This window comes from Tenrec ecaudatus, chromosome 6 (genome assembly GCF_050624435.1).
Source record: "Tenrec ecaudatus isolate mTenEca1 chromosome 6, mTenEca1.hap1, whole genome shotgun sequence".
Taxonomy (NCBI): domain Eukaryota; kingdom Metazoa; phylum Chordata; class Mammalia; order Afrosoricida; family Tenrecidae; genus Tenrec; species Tenrec ecaudatus.
Window position 1 is genome coordinate 36,434,888 of NC_134535.1, and position 23,306 is coordinate 36,458,193.

The 23,306-nt window shown below is 38.6% G+C and overlaps 1 long non-coding RNA gene across 1 annotated transcript; it reads right to left on the reverse strand.

Moving 5' to 3' along the window:
• Positions 1–871: 871 nt before the first annotated feature.
• LOC142450774 (uncharacterized) lies at positions 872–22,749 on the reverse strand. Its single transcript, XR_012784958.1, has 3 exons — positions 22,696–22,749; positions 20,825–20,905; positions 872–1,576 (listed from the first exon to the last, which is right to left on the reverse strand). It is a non-coding gene; the product is annotated as an uncharacterized LOC142450774 (long non-coding RNA).
• Between the last annotated feature and the right edge of the window lie 557 nt (positions 22,750–23,306).

Here is a 23,306-nt window from a genome sequence, read left to right on the forward strand (position 1 = left end):
TGATCTTAAACCACACAATATCTTCTCATGCTATTTGAACAACTAAATCTTGGTCTGTGTAGATTCTGCATGAGCCAACTAAATGTGCTGGAATTCTCATTTTTTGCATGCTTATCAATAATTTATGATCCATACAGTTGAATGTCTTTTAATAGTCAATGAAACACAGGTAAATATATTTTTTGTGTTCTGTCCTTTCAGCACTGATGTCCCTCATTTATGTCCTCTACAGAACCCAGCTGAAACTTCAGTCATTCCCTGTTGATGTACTTTCATGTTCACATGTTCTCAAGTAAGTTTACTGGATCGATTACCTTTTATCCTCATCTGAAAATCAAGAAGTTGAATCATAGCACACCTGTGTTCTAAGTTCAAGGAGAACAGCAGAGAGCATTGAATTCAGAAAGACATAATTAGAATGTCAACTCTCCTGCCTTTTTCTAAATGGCATCTCTCTCTCTCTCTCTCTCTCTCTCTCTCTCTCTCTCTCTCTCTCTCTCTCTCATACACACACACACACACACAGACACACACTAAATAAATAAATAATTGTGGATAGGAACATATACATTCCACTGTTGTGGGAAGTAAATGAGTTAATACAGACAAAGTTGCAGGCATATAGGGAAGAGTAGGAGCACCTATTATTACAACAGGTTTCATGTTTTATCTTTTTCTCCCAACCACATTCCATTGTATCTTGAGCCGTAAAACTCCCAGTGGCTACTTCCTCATGTGTACGGCACTAGGTAACATTTACAGACCCATGTTCTCTAAAGAAAGAGAGGAGGGGACGGGGAATGAAAAGGGGAGATGGAGGACTAGAGAAGAGAGAAATTTGAAAGGAAATAAGATATTTCAGAATTAATTATTGGATGATACCTAAAAAGATCTATATTTGGGAGAAGCAAATTCTATTCCCTTCTCAACTTTGTCTGCAGAAATAATTCTCTTCATCCACTCATCCATGCAATCAATATTGTCTAAGCTTTGACTATATAACAGGCCATTGACTTACCTTACTCAGAGGTCAGCTTAAACTAAAAACCTCGTTTATGAGGAAATATCGTGAATGTTTTGGTACCAATTGATATACAAATATGATTTTTTTCTTTATAAATATTGAGGTAGGTTTTGTTTACCTACAAATTATTACATGGCATATGGCTTTATTTCTGGATGTTTTCTTCGCACTTTGCTAATTAGATTAATTTAGCCTTGTAATCTCGTATTCAGAATCTCTTCCAAAACAGTTCTCTTGCTACTTGCATTTCAAAAGCTGAACAGGAAAATTTCTGTGATTTTTCTTCTTCAGCCAGATATAACTCCTTTTGTGTTTATTTTGAAGTTTATGGAAACCCCTAGTGCCATCAGGTTGCTCCCAGCCAGTGATTTACTGTATAGTAGAACTAACAGTGTCTGGTCTGGTGCTGTACTCAGAGTGGGTGCTGTGCGTGAACTCATTGGAGAGCCTCTGTATTCCTCCATCACAGGGTGTGTCTCTTCCTGGCTGCTGGCCTCTATCTTACCAATCACGATATCCTTTTCCAGAACTTGGTTGCTCCACCCATTGTGCCTAAAGTAAATAGGAAAATAGTTTACCATCCTTGTTTCTAAGGAGTATTCTAGCCATATTTCTACATATATTTGCTTGTCCAAATTTGGAACTGCATTCTTGTGGCTGCCCATGGTATGCCCAATATTGTCACCAACACCCTAATTCAAGTGGCCATATTCCTTTTCATTGTCTAGGTTGTGCATGCATGTGAAGTGTTTCTGGATATCGGGATGTCTTGAATTCGGTACACCAAAGTAATCAACGTGACATCTTGACTATAAAAATTTTTTAAACAGTTTTTATTTTTCAGCAAATTTGACAATAATGGGGACAGTCTTTATTTTAAAATAGTATCTGCATGTTTTCTGTGTCATTCCTTAATCTGCCTTAGTAATGAAGTATGGTATGTGAGATAGTCTATGAATGAGAAGATATAAATTCAAGACCCAGATTAACCAATGAGGAATTATAAAAATTATGTAATAGCTCTGAGACTCAGTTTCTACAACTTGGAAAATAAAAAATATATCTATCTCCTCTCTCATGAAGGTGTTGGGAAAACTAAGATACATTATAGAACCCTAATAATTACAAAATAATTTGCATTAATTCTTAGCTTTTAGAATAATCTTCCTAAAGGAGGTCAGCATGCCAAGCCGGTCGGAGTCCAAACATTGGAGACTAGGATGACAGAGAAGAGACGTGATTTACTATTAAGCCAGCAAACAATTAATGCATAGGACACAATGGTCACAGATGCAAGCACATGGGCCTGGATTTCTTTGTCATTCAGAGCGAGGTGGCCTGTGCTACAGACCCAGATGCAGCAGAAGTCCAAGGTGTGGAATGTACAAGACAAAGAGAACTAGAACTGTAGGATCCCTGCCTTTTCTGTTATGTTTCACTAGAGTAGAGGTATGAAGAGTTGGTCTCACTCACATTCAGTGTCCACTCTGTGTCCATAGAAAGAAATTCTCATTTTGGTATGAATGTAGGCATCTGCATCCCATTTCTTCCTATGTTATTAAAGCTACTTGAGGTTTCAGTCAACCATATTTCATCCTGTGACCATGAAGGCCCCACATAAAAAATTAAGACACTGGGTTTTGCTGAATTGTCATTGAGGTAAAGGAATGTTATCAATGGGAAGGGCAAAGCATACAAACAGCCACCCAATGAATATTAGAAATGCAGAGATCTAAAAACAGGAAGGATTGGAGGATAAATTAAATTGTAGACAGTTATCCCACCCCTGATTCGTCTTCTCCTGTCCTACAGCCATGCTTTACTCTGGGCAGACTTCCCTCAGCCCATTTTCCCATCTTCTTAGACAAGTCAACAATGTGCACACAATGTACTTGAAAGTGTGTACATGGAAACATACTCATGTTCTTTTCATAGCATCATGCATTCTTTTGATTTCTCTTATTCATAGACATCCCAATATTAATGACCAGCCTTCTGAAATACAAAATGTTCCACTTCAGCTTTGCAAATGGTGAGCTAATAGAATTTAGGAGAAAGACCATTTACTTCACTATCACATAGACTTAAGGACGCACCTTGGCGCTGCTGCTTGTTTGTAGGGTAAATTTGGCAAAGTAGCAAATCCAAACTATGATCTTCTCACCAGGGGGTGGTGAATATTATATAAGAGCCTGGTTTGAATAATAAATGTAATTTTATTTAAAATGAGCATAGTAGATTTCCAATAAATTTACATCTACTCATTTGCTGCAGGTTTTGAAACAGAAAAGTCAGGGGTGTTTAAAAGTAACTTGCCTAATCATTGCCTGTATTTTCAAATGTAGTGTGTTTAGGTAAGTTCAACTCTCTAAAAAACTTATAGTCCATACCTAAAGGAAATAAGGTGAAGGGTGAAAAAGCTCGTTTGCCATATTTCCCATATAATAGTCTCTAAATGTTGTGTTATTCTGGGTAGATTGGAGAAACAAATCAGGGAGATTCATATGTGTCTAAGAAGGACTTTATATGCAAGAGCAATTGAATATTGAAAAAACATACCTGCCCAGTCCAGATCAAGTCCGTAAGTCTGAAATTAGCCCATCTGTCCAATACCAATCTATAAATCCTCTTCAGACTCACAAAACACATGAAATAATGCTAAATACAGGAAGATCAGGGGCCAGTGGGTGGAAATTCTAGTAGATCCAGTGACAGTGTCTGCATCTTAGTGCTCCAGGAGGAGTCTCCCCGTGGCTCCTCTGGCTGTTTAGCTCCATGTGTCTTGTCAGCAAGCATGTCTCACAGGGAATCTACATGTGTCTCACCTCCAGCAAGCTATTTATCTCCTTAGTGCCTCCAAATGAGCTGATCAAGCTGTAACCTGAACGACAGGCTAACCTCCACCCGTTCACAATTGACAACAGATTATGTAACTACCAGAGATCACCCCTTGTCAATGTGACACTTTCACACAACCCTTTAGCCATATATAATTTTTAAACAAATAATAATAAAATCATATCTGTGCCTAACAATAAAAACTAAAATGCATACAATTCAATATGTGCCAAAGCCACATTTAAACATAACATTCTATAAGTGAACAACACAATAATATTCTATGCCTAACAATTACAGTTAAGTAACACCGACACCTTAATCCTATAATCCTATGGATATATTTCTCTACCTATGAAAGTTTGTAAGCCAACCACTTCATTCCTTTCTCCACTCCATTTTGGGTATCCAGTTTCTATACTGCCCACTTACATCAACCCAGTGCTCTGAGGAGACAATCCTATTCTTTGATGTGAAGGATCTTTATTCCATTTGGCACCTGCAAGTCTGCATCCATAAGGAAAGTCAAATCAGGACAGGCTATCCATAAAGTCAGCAGCAACATGCACCAGTTCACAGGCTCAAAAATTTTTCTCTTCATCTGGTTGGGTTCTGGTCAACTCAATGTGTGCTGCCCCACTTATCCTCACCAGGGTGCCCATTGGTCACCTTTCCTTTAGACCATGGACCCATCACAAATTCTCAATAATCCTAGATCCCTTGGGCTAGGTCATGAACTTCAGACCAGTCAGTCCACTCTCATCTTCTCTAGTCCCTGTTAACCAGGTCCATGGGTATCAGTGGCCAGACTTAAGTCATCTTTTTACTGCTGTGCTTCTATCACTTCCACTCACAAGTGGAAACAGTGGTCACCTAGCAAGCATTTCAGGCTGCTACAGGATCATTTTAACATTCAGTCCTAGAGAGGAGTTTTCTTCATGGCTCCAGATATTTTCCAGCTTCTGACAAAAACTACCAGCTCAAACTTCAAAAATCCAAAGAATTCATCTTTTTCTTCAATCTGTCAACAATCCTCTAAGCAGGTCTCTCCGAATGCAAATATCTTGAGTATCCCAAAGTCCTGGGTAGGGCTTATCTTTTCAGAGTTTTCTTTGCAGTCATGTCCTAACCCATTTAAAGATTCAAATTTTAATGACTCAAAGCAATTGGGCTGACAAGCTCTCTATTTTCATACTTCCTAATAATCATTTCTATCAATTCTTATTTGAACAATAATAAGCAGAAGAAATCAGAATAAACAAAGTAGAATCAGATACGAAACTCAATTCTTAAAATAGTCAAGTTCCATCCTTATCTAGCTCATCTTAATCCTTATCTAAACTATTGTATTTATACAAAATATGGGGTTCAGCCTCTGACAGCATCCAGCCAGAGCCAGGCTTTCTATTAGCCATTTCACTAAACAGCTCTGAGAAATTCAAGGGGTGATTTTTACCCCCTGAGCTCAAAATATTCATTAATCACATTCATTGTCATCATTTCACACAGGAATAACCAAAGACTAGAGCCAAGGAAAAGAATCAAAACGTTAACTTCCCAACTTCTTTCCAGAAGACAACCCATTAAACTGCATGGACATATCTAACCTCAGGCTAATCAAAGGGAAAAAAAACTACCACGAGGCAGAGCTCGAATAAGCATCTACTCTCCTTCTTCACGATTTGTTTCTCTAGTACCCCACTCCTGGTACCATAATGTGTTAGTTGCATAGACTAGAGAAACAAATCCATGGATATATATATATATATATATGAAATAACTTTATATATAAGAGCAATGCATAGGCTATCTATTTTTATCTGCTACATTTACTTTTGACAAGTTATTTTCCTAAATTCATGCATCCATGTTTTGATTATTAATAGATGTTTGCAGCATTTATTAATGAATAGATCTTTTGATTTTGAGCCATGCCTTATTAGGAAATGAAAGATCCAAAAGCGATGTTCTATTTCCTAATTAAGGGACTCTACTTTGAGGGGGCAGCTCCTACCTAGTCATATGTGAATATCTTCCGATATGAGGAGCTCATTTTCTGTCATTGTTTCCACGGCTACACTGCTGTTCATAAGGTTTCCAGTGGCCTTTCCCCCAGAAATTGATGCTTGCTCTTCCTTGTGTGAGTGTGAAAGTTCAGCTGGAAGCTCTCTGCTATCGATGGTCTTAACAATGCTTGAAAAACCCATTGCGGTGCTTCCAGCATCATAGCAACACACCAGCCACCAGAGTATGAAAACTGACAGATGAATAGGACTTTCATGAATTATATTTATTCAGTGATGTATTAATAAGCTGAAGGTTTGGAAATTATTTACGTTATCCAAACAATATATTGAAGGTTTGAAATATAATTTGTCCCAAAAATGTTCTGAAGATCTGAAAAGAGTCTAATAAGACATGAGAGATGAGTGGTTGGTACACTAAAAATTGAGTAAAAGGAGATTTCCAGGAAGATGGTGACGGAGTGAACCATACCAGAGGGACGGTGCAGAATCCAGCCCAGGAGAGTTGCTTAGAGGGAAATTCAACACTGCTGGAACACAAGAGCATCATAAAGATAAGTAGGAACAGACCCATGGAATTTTGAGGGGCTGGGGGCTTTTGGCTTACCTCAGTAGAAGCCGGCTGGGGCTTGACCTTGGCCCTACCATTGTCTTTGCCAGATCTGGGACCATTTGGAGCCCATAGGAGGACTTGGTCTCAACACAGCCACAGTTTCCCACCACCTACTTCAGGGCAGGGACTGGATCCTTGCAGTTCCATGGGCAGGGTTCCGGGTTCAGCTACATTGTTGCTTCTGTTTACATTTCTGCTCTCTCTTCCCCTGCATCCCTGGAGGTCTGAGCAGGGGCTTTTTCTCAGCACAGCCACACCTTGTCACGGCAGCCTCAGGGGGGGACTAAACCCTCACAGCTCCAAGGGCAGGAATGGGGTTCAGCTACATTGTTGCTATTGTTTATATCTCTGCTCTCTGTCCCCCCACGGTCTTTGAGGGCTGTGCAGGGGCTTTTTCTCTGCTCAGATGTGGCTTGCCACCTCTGCCTCCGGGCAGGGACTAAACCCTTGCAGTTCCAAGGGCAGGGGAGTGGAACTCAGCTACATATTGCTTTTGTTTCCCTCTCTTCCCTATATTCCTGCACAGTCTAAACTTTTACAGTCTTATTTTTTTCTCTTCTTTGTTTCTTTCCTGTTCTCTCACACTCCACTGCTGACCTCCAGACCATTCCTCTTAGCCAAGGGCATTTACTCCTGCACCACACTCAGTTAGGTGAGCTCCACCCTGTGAGCTAGCCCAAGGTGAGGGAAAGTCCTGCTTTCCCTCCAGGAGATACTCTGCCCAACTTCTCACTGGGAAATTCCTGCCTGTGTACCTCCGGGCATAAAGCAGCTCAGCCAACACTGATCAGCATTCCATGGCAGGACCCTCTGCCCAACCTCTGCAACACCAAAGCAGGCAACCCATCAGTCTTCTGGGACACTCCCCTGATAGGGAAGACACAGGAGGACAAAGTGGTAGGTTAATCCTATAGTAAAATTAGCTGTAGGTGGTTTGAAGAAGCATTTCTACAAGTCTCCCAGAGAGAACTAGTGCTCTTCAACTCCCTGGAAAATGGTACCTGGCTCCTCTAAAACAATGCAATGCAAACAGCCATCAGCCCCAACAACCTCAATGAAAAAAACAGGAGAAACAAAATGCAATGGCAGAAGATGTCCCGGATATAACAACATACATAGAAGAAGCAGACATTGAGTTGTCACAGAAAGAAATTTTCAGAATGCTGCTTGGAGTCATACAGGATATGAGGGAAATAATACAGAAAAAGAATGAAATGATAGAGGAGATAAAGGCCATACACCAAAGGGAAAAACACAGGAGCTAGGGAGGAGATAACAAAAACCAATAGCAGAAACACAGATCTTGAGAATCAATTGGAGGTATCCGAGAACTGCATCAGTGACCTGGATGTTAAAAGCAGACATTAACTAACGTGAAAAAAAATCTAATAAGATCATCAGAGAAGCTGAAGAAAACCATAGAGCTATGTCTGATGCTATGAAGTGGAACAACATTAGAATTTATTGGTTTACTGGAGGAAGACACAACAAAGAAGTCATCTGCAACAATAGTGAGAGAATTCTTGGAGGAAAACTTCCCCAGCTTAATGAAAAATTGAGTGAAATGGAGAGGATATATATTAAAATATATATAGTGATCTTAATGTGTTAATAATAAAAAGATAACATATGAATAAATGGTTGGCAAGGGAAATGATAATGACAGCAGGAATAGCAGCAGCATAAAAAATATTTGCACTACATCGTCATTTAAAGATGAAAGCAATGATGACAATATGGACAAATAACCTATGTTTAATCTCTGCTAAAACACAAAGAAAACAAAATGACATATTTTTTTTGTATTTATAATCCTGCGAAAAGCTCATTCCAATTGTGTGAAATATCTTGGAGAAAAGTTCAAGTTTCTGTGCCCTCAGCCACATACGTGCTGGAAACCTCTGAAGAATCTATGATGCTTCCAGCCTCAGTGTTTTGTTTTGTTTTTTGCCTTTTGTAATAATAATGATATTGTAGGAATTGACACTATCATTTATAGTGATAGAAATATTTTATAATATGAAAAGAATATCTCCCTTTTTGGGGGTCCATGTGATGCTTGTTAACCTGCACTATCTACAGTAATAAGGCAGAGAGCTTGCTTGGGTCTGCAGAATTCAAAATATCTACTTTTTATAAGGAAAAGTATAACTTTGCATCTGACAAAATGAGAAAACAATGTGACTCTAGTTTTGCTTTATGTTTTAATTTAGAATACTGAAATAAAATAGAATTAATTTACTTAAGGATAATTTTGAAATAACTTTATGCTTCATTTTATAGGTAGACCATGTGATGCAATAATCTTAGTGTATCTGCTACATTGAGCTGATATAAACATTCTCTTTCCAATGTTGAATGCTAAGTGCCAAGTTCACATGAAGACCATGCATTAGTAGTATCATTAATGTGAATATGTTGAGGCAGTTCTATAAATATTCCATGGATGTTTATGAAACTAAATTCTCTTAAAATATGTTTGTATCACATGCCTCTCTACCTTAATGTTGGCTGAGCAATATCCTTACAGTGGATTTGTAAGCAACAGCTTGGAGATATCATGTAGATTATTTGTCCATTTCTAGAGATGACAAAATTACTTTATTATTTGGCTTAGGAATCATCAATGTTTTATGAGTTCTTAAGTCCTTGCAGCTTCACAACGTACACTGAACCAGGTGTTTGTTATTGTAATGCCATACATAGGAAACCCTTTATGGGACGGGTGTTCATGAAAACACAGCAGGATAATTATAACTAATTCTTTTTATTGTTTTATCTCTGGATAGAGATTTATTAGCATAGCTTCCCCAATCCTCTTTTTGGAACTTCTCTTCTGCTTCTCAAATTCTTTTTGTGACTAAAAAGAATTATAAGGTTCCCTGTCTTAAAAGATAAAATATATCCATATTATATATATTCAAATGTTTTAAGAGGTCTTTTGCAGCTTTGGTGAATGAAATATGTTACTAGATTTCTTCACTGTTGCTACCATAGACATTGGTGGTTGATCCAAATAAAATGAAATCCTTGACAACTTTAGCATATTTTTCCATTTTATTATTATCTTTTTATCTATTCATTTGTAAGGATTTTTGTTTTCTTTACATTGATGTATAATCCATACAGAATGTTGTATTCTTTGACCTTCATCAAGTTTTTCAACTGTCTTACCTTTCAGAAAACAAGACTGTATCATGTGCATATCACAGGTTGTTATTGGGTTTTCCTCTAATCCTAATGCTGTGTTCTTCTTCATGTATTTCATTTTAGTGAATTATTTTCTCAGCATAAAAATTGAATAAATATTAATACAATGATACAATCTTTCCAATTTAAAATCACAAAATCTTTCCAATTTAAAACCACACAAAATCTCCTTTTGTTTGAATGCCTTCTGTTCTATGTACAAGTTCTATGTGAATAAAGTGGTCTGGAATTTTTATTCCTCACAGTATCATTCATAATTTGTTGTGATCCATACAGTTTAATTCAGTAACACACAGGAAAATATTTCTCATATATTTTCTGCTTTTAGTTAACATTCATCTAACATCAACAATGATATCATATCCTTCATTCCACTTCCTCTTCTGAATATCTCTTTAAGTTCTGGCAATCTCCTGTGTATGTTACAGTAATAGCCATTTTTGAAAAAGGAAGACCAAAGAAGGGGCATATTGGATTATAGTATTAGTGAATGTGGCAGTTACATAATCTCCTGTCAACTGGAGTGAAGGGGTGGAGCCTTGTCTGTCAATCAGGTCATAGCCAATGATGACTCTATGTGGGCATGGCCTCTCCTGAGGATTCTGGAAACTCCTGCCTTCCTCCCTGGAGCCTGGACACACTCACTCTACCTTCCCTTTCCTGCTTTTGAGATACTCAGAGAGCTGGAGGAGACCCATGGAGATCCTTGCTAGCATTGAAATGTTTCCACTGCCACTCTATCCACAAGACCCTCTACCCATTGGCCTGTGAGTTTTCTGCACTCAACATAATTGCATATACATTGTGAATCCAAAGTGGAATTTATGGACTAGTATAGGATGTATGGGAGAATATCGGACTTACAGACTTGATCTGGACTGAACGGGGATGTTTCCTCAAAATACAATTGCTCTTTTATGTAAAGCTCTTTCTTATACACACGAGTGTCTATGAATGTTTCCTCTAGTCAACCCAGACTAACACAGTGAAGAATATTAAGTATACCTCGAAATGCTAGAGAATTATTAAATCTGTCTTGGGAGAAGTACAGCCAGTTCCTTGTTGTTGTTTAAGCTGCTAAGGGTTCAGTTTTCAGTCATTGTGGCCTGATGAACAACAGAATGAAATAATTCCTGGTCCTGCATGGTAAGAACAATTGTTCCCATGTTGAGTCCATTGTTGCAGGCACTGTGTCAAGCCATATCGTTGAGGAACTTTTTTTTTTTTTACTGCCCCTCTACTTTACCAAACCCTTCCATTTTATTATGTCTTTCTCATGGGATTGATTTCTCTTAACATCATCTCAGAACTAAATGAGATGAAGTCTCGCCATCAGCCTCCAACTAGCATTCTGGCTGTGTTTACTCGAAGGCAGATTCGTTGGCTCTTTTAGTAGTCTGTGGTGTCGTTAATATTTGTTGCCATCATTACAATTCAAATACATTGATTCTTCTTTGGTCTTCCATAACCAATGGACATTTTTAATAAGCATATGTGGTGTGTTAGTTATAGAATCTGGAGTCATTTGGGGGCTTGAGAGGATTAAGAGGGGAGGAGTAGAGTCTAGTCTGTCAATAGGATCATAGCTAATGAGGCCTCCATACGGGCATAGCTTTCTCCTGAGAATTCTGAGAAATCTGGTTTGTCTTCCTTGGAGGCAGGAGAGTCTCACTGCTCCCTCCTTTGGAGATGCATTAATGATAAGGCTGACTCCCTGTGAGGCATTCCTGAGGAGAAGCCATATGGGCCTATCCTGATGCAGCCAGAAGCCTGGACTTGGAGAAGCCATATGGAGACTCCTGCCAGCTCTGAGATGCTTACAACACCACTGGATCTACAAGATGTCCCGCCCACTGGCTCATGATCTTCTTGCATTCGGCGTCATCACATGTGTTTCATGATTCTGAAGAGGACTTTATAGATTGGTATCAGACATATGGGCTAAATTGGACTTATGAACTTGATCTGGACTGGACTGGCATATTTTCTCAATATTCAACTTCTCTTGTACATAAACCTCTTTCTTAAACATATATGTATGTCCATGAATTTGTTTCTCTAGCTATCCAGACTAACACATGAGTTTTATGTGGAAAATACCATTCCTTGGATCAGGCAGATGCACCTTCATCCTTAAAGTAACATCCTTGCTTTTCCATACTCTAAGGAGGGGTCTCATGAATATTTACCCAATACAGTTTGTCCTTTGATACCTTGACTGCTGCTCCTATGAACAATGATTGTGGGTCCAACTATGATGAAATCCTTAAGGACTTCAATCTTTTCCCTGCTTTTCATGTTGCCTACCAGTCTACTTGTGGGGCTTTTGGTTATCTTTACATTGACTTGTAATCCACACTGAAGGCTGAACTCCTGATCTTTGCAAGTGCTTCAAGCCCTCCTCACTTTCAGCAAGCGAAGTTGTATCATCCTAAGATTGCAGGTTGTTAAAAAAGACTTCATTCAATCCTGACCCCACAGTTTTCTCTGTATGATTCAGCTTCTCAGATTATTTTCTCAGAATATAGATTGAATAAGTGTGGCAAGAGGAACATTCCTAAGGAGAGATGGCTTGGAGAGTTTGTCTTACATAATATGGACTGGGCCTCATACTGGAAGAACGTGATGCTTTGTGGGCACAAAGGAAGACCCCCAACAGAAAGGATGACACAATAGCTGCAACAATGGGCTCAGAGATTGTGAGGACAAGTGTGTTGTATGCAATTGTGAATGTGTTAGAATCAAGTAGAAAGTGTAGAAGTTCAGCAATGATAACATTTGTAAGTATCAAGTAACAACTCTACATTAACTTCGAAGTATACCATTATGGGTGGAGACATCAGGATCACATCTCAGGTCTGTTAACAGCCCCTGACAATATCTTTCTCAGATTGACCTATCCACATAGACATTAGAGAGAAAAAAGAAGAGGGGGAAATGGCTGCAAAAAGTACAAAGGAATTTCAATGAATAACATGAGAGAAAATGTGCATGGATTATTGACTGCAAAACTGATGATCTACTCTATAAACCTTCAGCCAATTCACAATAAACATTTTTAAAGTAAAATTAGACTTTTTCAGCTTTTTATGGTGCATTTCAAAGAAGAATTATATTCGGGGACCTAACATCCTTTAGTCAGAAACAATGGACATCTTATCCCAGAGCAGCAAGCCCTGAGGGCAATATACCTACACAGAGAAGCAAACTAATAGAGAGGACAACTGAGCTGGGCACAAGCTGCCCTATGTTGACCCCTTTCGCAGAAGAATGTAATACAGAGGTGAGCACTGAAGCTATAGCCCAGGGACACTGGCGGGTCTGTCCTGACCACAGGGGTACAGACAAAGAGGGAAATATATATATATAATGGAACTCATCGTGGCCCACCAAGCTCCAGCAACGGCATCCCTCCTCCGAGCAGCCAGTGCACAGAGAGGACAGTAGGACCGGCCCCATCACAAGACAGGACATTCCCTCACTGACTCATAGAACTATGGGGGACAGCACTGGAGACACTGTGTGGAAAGTGCTGCCTCATGAACTGCACGGTGCAATAGAATAGTAAGGGGAGCAAAGTAACATAGTCTCTGAAGAGTCCTGAAAATCGAGTTCTGACTGAGGCAAAGGACTTGGCCCTCTTAAGACCCGAGTGGAAAACACTCCTAAGGGTCAGCAGACATACCTTAAACTATCTTTCCTTTATTTTTATTTCCTTTTTAAATAATAAATTAACTTATTTCTTTTGCTTTCACTCTATTTCAATATAAGATAGGCAGGACAAATAATCCCAAGGAGAAAACAACAGGACTAATGGTCCCAGGGGGACATGGAAAAGGAGGGGGCAGGGATGGGGAGTGGGAGCCAACAAACTCAGGGATAAGGGAACAACAAGCAATCTAAAACTGATGGTGAGGAAGGTGTATAATTCCTGGTTGGGTTTGACCAAGTGCAATAAATCTGAGGGTGAGCATGATAGTGGAGGGTGAGCATGATAGTGGGAGGAGAAAGGTTAAAGGAAGTAGAGGAAAGAAGTAGGAGGCGAAAGCTTTTTATAGAGGTATAACTACAGGCATGTATGTATGTAAATATATTAATTTAGAATGAAAGGGATAGAGATCAATGTACATATATGTTAAGTATTAACATAGCAGATGGACTTTAGGCTTCCCTAACTCAAGAACACATTGTTCTAATAATCTGGCACTCCTTGATACCTTCCCAGCACAATTGCTGAAGACAAAATGGATACATAGCAAATGTGATGAAGAAAGCAGATGGTGCCTGGCTATTAAAAACTATAATGTCTAGTGTCTTGTAGACTTGCAGATTACATGTTGGGCCGCTAACAGCAAGGTCCACAGTTGAAACCCCCCATCCCCATGGAAGAAGGATGAAGCTTTCTACGTCCTTAAAAAGTCACAGTGCCAGGAGACCACAGGGATGGTTCTACCCTGATCTATGGTCACCGGGAGTCTGCCTGGACTCTGTGGCAGTGAGATAAGGCCTTAGGTTTTATATGGTCTACCATATTGATATGGTGTAGGATTTTAATTCTACCCCTTACACTTATTAAAACACATGGCATGCTATACTATCTCATGCTCTCCCACATAAGTCCTTGATCTGACCTTTGCTGAAACTTTTAAATCTAGAGTATAAGTTGCAGTGATTCACTAAATTCCAAAGGATACAGAAACGGGGAACACTAAAGATGGTAACAAAAATCATCCCGTCAATTAAAACTGAGCCTATGTTAGCATGTTGCAGAATGAGAAAAGTTAACAAACATCGCTTTGGACACGTAGAAGAGATTGAAGTTTAACATTTTTTTTCATATATAAGAAACATTTAAAATAGTATAATTGTGAAACCAATAACTTAGTACTAATGTATGTTTGGGAATTTTAAAAATACTATTTTGAAGTCTAATAAATACAAATACTATTTTGAAGTCTAATAAAATTTTAACAGGTGCATGCAGATATTCTAAGTATAAAAACCTTAACCTTGGTTTCAATAAGTTTAACTAATTCGATAAAGTTAGTAAATAAAAATAAAACGTACTGCTTGATCCTGGATCACTGTGATCTTACAGAACAAAGTAGAACCACCACATAAGCTTCCCAAGGCTGTAATCTTTACCGAAGCAGATTGCTGTAACTTTCTCAAATGGAGAGACTGGTGGGTTAGAATTACCAACCCTTTGGTTAGCAGTTGAGCCTGATTGTGCAGTAGTTAAACAAGCAAATGTAGCACTGGAATTCACCTCTTAGTTTGTCCTAATTGAAGACCATGCTTTCCTTCTGCATTACATTCATGATCTATATGTTACCAGAAATAAACCCTTAGAGAAATATGCAAAAGAGCACAAGCTGAGAGGAATATGTGGCTTTAAGGTTCAACAGAGTATAAAGTGGTCATGTATTTCTAAACTTGGCTTTAATTGTTTTGTTCATCCTATTTCTTTTGTAAAATTGTTATATATAAAGATCTGCACATATGCTCAAAAATCCATTATTTAAACACTTCAGAATTTATAAATAGGGCTTTATTTCTACAGTGACTTATAACTTGCACTGGGCTTATTTCTCCAATTTTCCAAACTGTGAATTGAGCATGCTAAATTGAATTTTCTATCTCAAACAGCAGGTGGTGGTGCTGGGTTATTCTAACAAGTATAAGTATTTAATGAGAGACCCTGCTGTGGTTTCTGGAAGAACATACAAACTATACTTTGTTTCAGAGTTATTTACATTTTCCAGTTAAGATTGAATTCATAAAATAGCCCACTCACTGAGGTTTTATATGATTTTAAGAATACCACATACTTATAGATCTTCCAGAAAAAAGAAAAGGATTGTATTTGAACAAAGGATATGTAATTTAAAGCCATCAAATAATATGGTACTTAATATACTGATTAAGTTATTTTTCTAGTTAGATGCAACTTAATATTGGGAGTTAAATGTTTCTATGAAGTGTACTCCAAATTTTGATAATTATTGTAAAAACAGTAGTGCTTAAAGATAAGCACTGGTAATGGTAAATTGTTGACATTTATAAAAGGCCAATTAAAAAGAAAGTTCTTCTCTGTCATTCAATCAATTACTGGCTGAATATTTAGGATTATCTTTAATTACTTCCCACTGAGTCTATGATGCATTATGTATTTTCTGTTACTCATCAATATATATTCCATCCCCTTATCTGCAATGTTTCTAAGTAATTCATCTTGAGTCTTAGTTACATTTAATTTCTTAATTGATACCTTAGAATCTTTGATCAAGAGCAGACTTGGTTGGATGGTTAGAGTGAGACAGAAGGAAAATGCAGAGTGTTGCACTGTGTAGTGGGCAATTGCTCTTACTGATGAGATATTCGAATACTGTAGTCCTCTGAGTCATGACAATTATAATTATATAAATTATATGAGCCCATTTCCTGGAGCTTCCAGGCCACACAATGCAAAGGGAATATGCATAATCTCAAATGCTTTACAGGCAATAATAACTGCTTTACAGGCCCTGTTTATGGCAGAGAGATGAGGGAGTGGCGAGGCAGGTGGCTGAGAGTGGTTGAAATGAAGTAGAGACAGTTGGTTGGTGAGAGTGAGGGATCCTGGTGGAAGGAACAGACACTAAGTTTGAGACAGGATGTGAAGGGAAAGAGGAAGAATTATGAATAGAACTAAAATGCCTTTATGTCAGAATCCATAAAGTAGGGATTTGGGAACCACTTACTTTTTAATTGACCTTAATCTAGATAACCTCAACATTTTTTAAGCTACAGTGAAATTGGAAAGAAAATTTAGTAGCAAAGTCATTACCAAATGCTTCAAATGATGAGCTGTGTCTTATAAAAGCAAAGTCAATATAATCAATAGTTCTAAACATCTTTAATGGTCAATTTTAAAAGAGCGAGCATAACCAAATTGAGCTCACTGCACACACTTTTTCTTGACCACTCTTAGCTTTTTGATTGTCAGCATATTAAAAGAGAACTGCCACCTAATGGTGCAGCAAAAGCTAAAACATACATTAAAATGAAGAGTGACACTATCAGCTATGTCCTAAGGCTCCTGCCAATTAGAAAAAACCTGGACTATTTGCTACTCAGTGTGTCATCCACAGGCTCATTTTAGACCCAACCAGATACATGAACCATAAATATGTACATATAGGATATATATACATATGCATTTCATATCTATAGTTCTTATATATAACCAAAATATATACATACTTAGGTGCATATATATGTAGAACACACACACTCATGCATATATGTGTATATCCAGACAGATAGATCTTGGCTGAGAGAATACCAGAAAGATTTTTACTTGTATTTCATTACATATGCAAAGGCAGTTGACCGTGTGGTTCATACTGCAGATAACGTTGATAAGAATTAGAACTTCAGAACAGGTCATTGAGCTAAATGTGAAACCTACAAATAAACATGCAGGCAGTTGTTTGTCTCTAACAAGGATCTGCCCAGTGATTTAAAAGCTGGAAAGGTATACGTAAGGGTTGTATCCTTTCTCTGTATTTACTCAATGTGTATGATTACCAAACAAACCAAGAAGCAGGCTTATATGAAGACAAAAGTAGCATGAGGACTGTAGTAATGCTCATTAACAACGTTGGATATGCAATTGACATAACCTTGATTGGTGAAAGCAAAGAATACTTGAAACAGCGATCAAGATCAAGTTGGTCTAAGTTATATTTAAACATAAAGGAAATTAAAGTTTTTACATCCACATCATTAAAGAACATCATAAAAATGGAGAAAAGATTGAAATGGACAATAATTTCATTTGACATGGATCCACAATCAATGCTTATAAAAAGCACCGAAGAATTCAAAAGACATATTGCACTGAACAAATCTGCTGCATGAGAGCTCTTTACAGAGTTAAAGGGTAAAGCTATCACTTAGAGGAATAAGGTACATCTGACCCAAGTCATAGTATTCTCAGTTGCTTTAAGTGCATGTAAAAGTTAGACAATGAATAAAGAAGACCCAAAAAAGAATTGATGCCTTTGAATGATTGTGTGTCTGAAGAATGTTGACTAATACCATGGGCTGCCAGAAGAATAATCAAATCTGTCTCAGAAGGACAGCCAGAATGTCCCTTAGATCCAAAGTGCCCAGAGTTGTCTCACATACTTTGCTCATCGTATCATCATGCATGCCAAAGTAGAGGGTCAGCATAAAGGAGAAAGGCCTCCACTAGATGAATGAGCACAGTGGCTACAACAATGGGTTAAAATATAGCAACAGTTGTGAAGATGACACATGGACAAACAGTGTTTTGTTAGGTTGTACATGAGCTCGCTATGAGTTGGAACCTATGTGAATTTTTGTGGTTCTACCTCATAATGTTCCTGTGTGTGTGAGCGTATCTACATATAGAATTGATTCATACATACATAGGGGATTTCAATGCATACATGTGTGTGTGTGTACAAACACATATAGTGCATTGGTTATGCAAACAGGTAACACTAACATAACTGCCAGTCAACCTAAAGGTTGAAGATTTGAGTCCATCCATAGACACCTTTGAGGAAAGGCCTGGTGATCAACTATTGAAAACTCTACGGTGCTCAGTTCTATTTTGATGCACGTGGAGTCACAAAGTCACAAGTACACATTTGGGTACTGTGCCTTTAGCATTGATCTACTTTTGTGGTATAGCACTAAGGCCAACTGCATGTCTTACTATATACACCTTCTGAGCCTTCCTGAGTGGAGAATAACATCCTCATTGAGAGATCAAGAGCAAATATAGCTAACAATACTTATTAAACAATGAAATATTATATAGGCATGGGGTAGAGTATCACCTTTTAAATTTCTAACCCAAAAGTTCATCTGCGGTAGTGGGAAAAGACTGAGGAAAGCTGGCCAAGGCTGATATTCAGCAGGGTGAGTACACGTACTCAGAGCCTCTATTCTTCAGCTTCTGCCTTTCCTGCATTATTCTCCACATTCAAATATGACAATGTGTGTCACAGCATTGCAGACAGATGAATGGTGGATGTACAAATGAACGAATGCCTAAAAGTATTCTCACATTCAAATGCTGACATCGAAAAATCTCAGGCAAATTGCATCTTAGAAGTGAGGCATTCTTTGGAGGATTTACTTGAGTTAAATGCATGCTGGAATGAATATAAATATGGAGTTTGGTGGAGGTCTCCTAGAGAGACCTCTTAGAAGAAGCACTTTGGGGAAATCTGTATAAGGGCGGAAGTTCTATGAAAAGCAATATTAAAGACTTTCTAAACGGTGTTTCTCTATTTCCATTCTAACCGTAGTGTACCAATCGTGGTGTACCAATCATGCTCATCCAGCATTTGTATCAAGGTGGCTGTAGTGATAAGCACTTAAAGTTCTCAGCATCACTTTATTTTTTACTAAATACCTTTTGAGGAAAAAGTGCACCGTATGCTACGGCATCCAAGAGATTGTATATCTTTTAGCCACATATTATTTTCACAATAACCCTACATGTTCAAGAAAGTGGGTTGGTGTTTTGTTTTCGAGGCTAAAAATCTGTAGTTTCCAAAGCTTATTGACTTGCCCAAGACACTAACTAGGAGATATGGGAAATATGCCTCCAGTTCCTGACTCTGATTAAATGTCCTTGTTATCTTACTGTTTCATTTTAAGAAACAAAACACGATTTTTTAAGTTTTATAACATTAGAGTCAAGAAAGAATCTCTGTATTTTAGATATTTTCCCTTTGAGAGTAAAAATGATTTTAATTCTTGTGCATTGACTTTATGGTGGCTTTATTTATTGCTCGTAAAATCTATACATTTCTTAATAGTGGTCATCAGTCTGTTTCTAAATCCAAGCCCTACCTATACATTGTGGCAAAATATGAAGAACACAAATGACATACACACACCTATATGCCTACACAGCATACACGTGCACATATACATGTGTATGCAGACTATGTGTATCCATATAAAGCCAGTTGCCTTGAGTCCATGCAAACCCATGGTGACTCCCAGGGTGTCACAGTAGAATTGTCTTCCAAAGGCTCTCATATGACTGGTTTCTCAGAAGTAGATTGCTAGACTTTTTTATCCCCTTCCAAAGTGACTCTGGCTGCATTAACCATTCATGCCATGGAATGAATAGAAACATTTTAGATGGCCTAATATGCATGACTGTTGATTACAATAATTAAGCAAATGTAGACCAAGAAACAGATGAGTCCACTCCATCGAGTGGATTCCTGCTCACAGAGCCCCACAGAACAGTGCAGAGCAGCCCAACCAGGTTTCGTGGCTGCAGAGTTTAAGGAGCACATTGCTGTATCTTCCCTGCCTGTAGGCTGAAGGACTTAAAACGTAACTACAGTGTGCAAGTGGAGCTGAAATAAAAGCAGGAAACAAATTGGGTACATAAATTCCGTGGAAAGTCCTACTTAATGTGTATGTTTTGCTAACGTCTGAATTTTAATTAAAACTATATCATAGAAAATATGGATTTAGTTTAAGCTATGATCTAGAGAAAGTGAAAATTTGAAATTATTATAAGCAAATTATTTTCATTATTATTTCCGCGCAGCTCCCCTTCATAGTCTTGCAGCCCTGAAAGGCCCTGCCTAAAGCTTGTGTGTATGTATAAGCGCTTTGTTAGCGGTGCATGTACAGGTATAAAGGCATGGACTAGTGCCTTCTATGACCCGCCTATGCTTCACCTTCAACAACTAAGTGTAAGTCCTCTCAGTCACACCCTAGACATGTTTTCATCTTTTCTTCTTTCTACTCATTCCTTTAATTCATACCGACCATAAAGCATAATCCGAGAGCGTGTATTTCAGATGCCTCTGGTTGCTGATTGTTTTGGGTACAGCAGGAATGCAAGAGGGCAACCTCAAATGGAATGGGCATGGGGCCAAATCGCAAAGGTTTCACATACCCCTAAACATAGACGATACAGGGATGTATTCAAGAAAATGCTAGCACGTTGCCTCTGGGATCCAAAAGCTCATTCAACGTATTAAATTCCCACCGAAGTCGTCTGTATTTCTTTTTTGTTTAAAGTTGCAAAATCACTTTTGTAAAAAAAGTTCTAAGTGATACCTTTAAAATGTCAGCGTTCATGTCAGTTCCAGGGTGGTAGATTTATTGTAGTGGTTTGATCCCCAAATTCTGCTGGATGTCCTGCAAAGAAAAAAATGCATAAAAATCCAGACCCGAAAGTGCCCATTAGTCAGCTCCGAGCATGCCAAGTTGTCAAATGATTGTGTCAAGTTGTGATTGCTAAAGTATTAAAAATCAAACTCTGGATAACGTTGTGGACCAAAAAAAAATCTGGCTTTATGATTTTTGGCCTGTGCCAAGGATATTGTCCACCAGAAAGCACGCTGGAAGGCCTCATTATTTTTCCACATATGCTACGTGGCACTGTAAGCTATTTTGAGATTTTTGGAAAGAGAGAGTTGCGAGTGACAACCTCAGAAGACTGTGCTGAGGAATTTTAACTCCGACTCTACTGTTCCACGTTAGAATTATTCTAATACTGTGTCGTTCATGGTTCTCGCATGTATAGATTTGAGGGGAGTGATTTTGTTCAAATTTGGAAGAGAGCAGGAAAGGAATTATAATCCACAGCTCACTTGCTGCCACCCGGTCAATGCTGACCCATAGCGACCCCCTGCGGATTCCACCGACTGTAACTGTGTATGGGAGTAGAAAGGCCAGTCATTTCCCGAAAATACACAAAGTTGGTATGAATTAAACCCAAACCCAATACAAAGCCACTGTGGGGATTCTGACTCAGATTGACCCCATGTGACAGAGTAGCACTGTCCCCTAAGGTTTCCATCTGTCACTTTTAGGAAAGCCTTCTGCAATGTGGTTCTTCCAGGGAAGAGCGAGCTGCCCCACCATCGGCCTGCGAGGAGTTAACTGCTTACTCAGTGCACAGCCAAGCATCTGACCACACTCAAGGAATGTTTCCAGAAAAGTATCTTAACCCCTCAAGTGCGTGTTTCATTTCAGACAAAAATACCATTGCACATTTTATACTTTATTTATGGAAGAAGGTGAGATTTGGTCTAAAATTTAAATGCTGAAGCATACCCACTTTAATTTTTGTACGCATAAATTGTATTGAGATAATGAACCCTGAGAAACATGGGAACAATTAGCCAGTTACCAGATTTTCCAATCTCCATAACTTTAGTTATCATTTTTGGGGGGAAATATGAGAGAGAAGAAAAAATCACAAGGAATCGGTCAAATTATAGCTATCTTAAAGTGACTTAATATAAAATTCGACTCCCGAAACCAACCCTGATGCCAAAGCATTTGAAAAAGTTTCAGTAAACACAGCCAGGGGTAGTGTGAGAGTTGCAGAATCTTTTTTGTTCATTGGTCACTATAAATATGAAGAAAATGTTAAACAACTCCCTGGCACCAAGTCCCCACTGACCCATAGTGCCCTCCGGGACAGGGTAGAACTGCCCTTGGGTTTTCTGGGCATGTAGCTGTTCGCAGGAGTGGAAATCTCCATCTTTCTCCAGTCAAGCTGCAGGTGGTTTCAAACTGTGGAGGAATCGGCTGTCCATTCCCAAGGAAGGAGCCAGTGAAATGTTAAAGTGCACGGCGCGGAAACATTGTCACACACTGAAAGTTGGAAGCAGAGAATACCAGAAATACACACATTTACTTTCGTTTTATTGACTACACAAAGTGATTCAATTGTGTAGATAATAACAAACTATGGATAACTCTGCAGATAATGGGCGAATCTAGAACACAATTGTGTTCACGTAGAATGTCTAAATGATATAAGTTTAACGTATTACTATGTATCTCCCCTTTGTTATCGGAGCCCCAGGGCACAGTGGGTTCTCATTTGGACTGCTAATCTCAAGGTCAGCAGTTCTAAACCACCAGATGTGGCTTTTGACTCCTGTAAAGGGTTATCAAACCTAAATCAAACTCACCCTGAAAGCCACAGGATCAGTTCTGCCTTAGGGTCGTTCTTAGTCAGAATTGACTAGATGGTAGGAGTGGGTGAAATTTATAAATTCTTTGCAGCTATTGCTATTTCCTCCAAAAGGTGGCGCTTGTGTCATAGATTGCTTTCTCAGGGTGCAGGGAACCAGGGGAGCCAGAGGGACCAGAGAGAATTTTCACATTTGTTTTTCTTCAAGAACTCCAGGTGGCACGCCAAACATCTGCACTGGGGGGCCTGCAACGACTACGTACTCAAAGAGTCTTTGAAACACAAATTTTTCTAACTTTGTGAAAGAACACCATATTTCCCATGTTCATTTGGTTTAAACTTAGGGGTTCTTTGGTTTAAACTTAGGGGTTCTTTATCCTGAGTTTGTTTTATAGCGTTCATCTTCCCTTCTGATCTTTGAGTACAGTTTGACTTCCTTTTTCAGATAAACTTAATCCATTTGGCGTTGTCTTCTTCATTAGAATTCATAAGCACCACATGGGGCTCTCTGGACTCTGTCTAAATAAACCTATCTGACAGCACAAACCTCAAAGGACAAATCACTCAGACAAGAGAAGGCTTTTGAACTATGGACAGGCAAGAATGAGA